The sequence below is a fragment of the Phytophthora infestans genome, genomic scaffold (genome assembly GCF_000142945.1).
Source record: "Phytophthora infestans T30-4 supercont1.2767 genomic scaffold, whole genome shotgun sequence".
NCBI lineage: Eukaryota > Oomycota > Peronosporomycetes > Peronosporales > Peronosporaceae > Phytophthora > Phytophthora infestans.
In genome coordinates, this window is record NW_003305902.1 from 1 (window position 1) to 2,789 (window position 2,789).

Sequence of the window (2,789 nt, forward strand, 5' to 3'; positions counted from 1 at the left end):
GGGAATGCAGCGCAAAGTAGGTGGTAAATTCCATCTAAAGCTAAATATTGGTGCGAGACCGATAGCGAACAAGTACCGTGAGGGAAAGATGAAAAGAACTTTGAAAAGAGAGTTAAAGAGTACCTGAAACTGCTGAAAGGGAACCGAATCGTTTCCAGTGTCTATAATCCGTGGTATATTTCATTGGCGAGTGTGTGCGTGCGTGTGCTGTGGCAGCGGCTTTTTTGGCTGCGCTCGGCGTGTGTGCTGTGTGTGCTTGCTGGTGCCCTGTGCTGCGGTGGGACGTCAAGGTCAGTTCGTATGCTGCGGGAAATGGCCGCCGAGGAGGTGGGTACACACCCACTGTATTCGACAATAGGATAGAGACGGCTTCCTGCTCAGGCAGCTGCTTGTTCGCGCGGCGAAGTCTCTGTTGGTAGTCGTCGATGTCACGAATGTAATCGTCAAGTCTTTCGTCACGTTGCAGGCGACGATTCAGCATATCTCGCTTGAGAAACACGCTGTTTACTCCAGGATGGTTATCAAAATGATCTTCCAGTGTTCGCCACAGTAGGATAGGATCAGCACGTTGAATAACACTTGTAAATCGCATCTGTAGTTCTTGACTAAGTCCCATCGTAAGTTCACGTTGAGCAACACGCAGTCGTTGCTTGAAACAGCCGCGCTGTCCTTCGTTACGTTGGTCTGCCATCGTTTCGCGCTCCATGATGGGGTCCAAGAGGTGTGCGACGTCGAGAATGGAACAAATCTCGACGCGCCACGTCTGGTAGTTGGTATCGGTAAGTCTTGCGTTCAACTGCACGTGTCCGCTCTGGTTCATGCACCGCGTGCATCTGTGGTCTCCAACCATGGGTTCGTCCGTAGCGGAGTCGGTCCCGGCCTCGGTCTGGACTGGCTGCGCTGCAGCCTCGGACGTTCTTGGGTTTCTTGGCGGCTCGCTCTGACGCGTGCTGGCGCCGGCGGTAAGTTCCTCTGTGCTTGGGTTTCCTCGGCGGGGCCCGTACGGCGTCAGCACTCGCTGCGGCTGTGCTCGAGCCGCTGAGAGTTCTTGAATGAGCTGCCTTTGTGGGCGTCGGGTGGATGCTTCCACTGGAATGTTCTGCACTTGCTGCTGATTTGTCAGTGTAGTCATAACGGTACCGAATTGGGCCAATAAGAGCTCGAGTTGTTGCTCAACTCGGGTTGATGACGCTTGTGACGTCGCATGTGCCTCGTCTGACGTTGTCTCGTCTGCTCTTGCAGGCAACTGCAACTCGTCGGACGCGCGCGAGCTCTGCGTACTCCGGACTGGGCTTCCAGCTCTCTTTTTGGGGCTCTAAACCAGAAAGAGGTTTTTTATATATGTATAAAAAAAAAAAGTTTCCCCCCTTTGGGGGAGAGAGATTATTTTTTTAAACAACTTTAAATTTCCCAGGGACTAGAAATTCCAGCAGGGGAGAAAACCGAGTGCTGCTGCTTGCTCTTGACGGCGCAAGTTGTCGAGTGTGTAGCAGCACACGGAAAAACCCCGGTAACATATATTGGTAGGATTAGCAGTAGGATGGGGCTGGCGGCTCGCCAGCCAATGGTCCGTCGAAGTCCGGCTTCTGGACGCGAGCATCGCGTCCTGGAGGCACCTGAGCCTCAGGTTTGAGCTGGACGCAGTCCTGGCTCTTCCTCACACTTCACAGTTCCGCCCACAATACATACTCCTGCATGTATTTGCTCACCACCTTGATGGCCTTGTTCCTCAGCAGATGCACAGTGACAAACCGAGAATAGCCATCTATTATCACCAAAACAGCCTCGTATTGAGTCGCATTGTACTTGCCCGGAACCAAAAGGTCCGCGTACACTATGTGGTTAGGTTTCTCCAGTCATCGGTCCAGCTTCTTTCGGTGTGGTCTCATCTTCTGTTTTCAATGCGACAAGCATCACATGTGCCTTGCTACCGCTGTGTTTACATCATTCCCTGCACTAACGCTTTGTCAGCCATAATCTTTAGGTACTGTGGACAGATATGACACAATCTCTCATGTCAGAGCTGCAACGAACCAACCTTTTGAGCCATGGTGTGGTTGCACAGTGATGCTTCTTCAGGAATTACTCTTGTCTGTTGAGTTGAACCTGCTACCTGGAATCCCCTAGTGGCTTCGTGTGGCGTTGCAACAGCCACTGTTCTTCCTTCTCTCAAGATGTTAAAATTCCTGGTTTCATTGTCGAGTTCAAGAGTAAAACCCTGCTCTAAGACCAAACCCAGAGAAAACAATCCATACTCAGCATCAGGAATGTACAAGATTCCATCGAGATAGCTCACAACTTGTTCTCCGTTAACTTCTGTCGTAAACGCCACTGTTCCCATTCCTTCTATTCGGAAAGCAATTGTAGGGTAACCCCTCGTATATGTTGCAATTTCTCCGAGTCTGCCGTGTAAGACACGAACCCAGCGAAATTCCCCGTGATGTGCGAGCTGAAGGCCGTATCTACGTACTACCACCCGCCACTAAGACTTCCAGCCTCTTGATCACTGTCATTCAGATGTGCCTCGACACTGTCTGCCTCTGGATAACTCACTGGGTCTCCGTCACTCGCTGTTTCGTCATCCCTCACGATTCCTATATCACGTGCATCATCAGTATGAAGGCCGTGCCCTTCAAGATGGCCTCCAGCTCGATCTGTATCTTCATGCACGGATTCATCCACTCCACGTGCTCCGACTGGCTCCTGAGGAGCGTCATGAGCTTCGCGAGGCCGTCCGACCCCTGTCACAACACCCTCGTCCTGCTCTCGGCCCATTTGCACCGGTACGA

At 51.8% G+C, this 2,789-nt stretch overlaps 1 non-coding gene across 1 annotated transcript; it reads left to right on the plus strand.

Annotated features, from left to right (window-relative positions):
* PITG_33553 lies at nt 1-329 on the plus strand (the record flags this gene model as incomplete). The annotated part of the gene is made up of 1 exon (XR_009934945.1): nt 1-329. It is a non-coding gene; the product is annotated as a 28S ribosomal RNA (ribosomal RNA).
* Between the last annotated feature and the right edge of the window lie 2,460 nt (nt 330-2,789).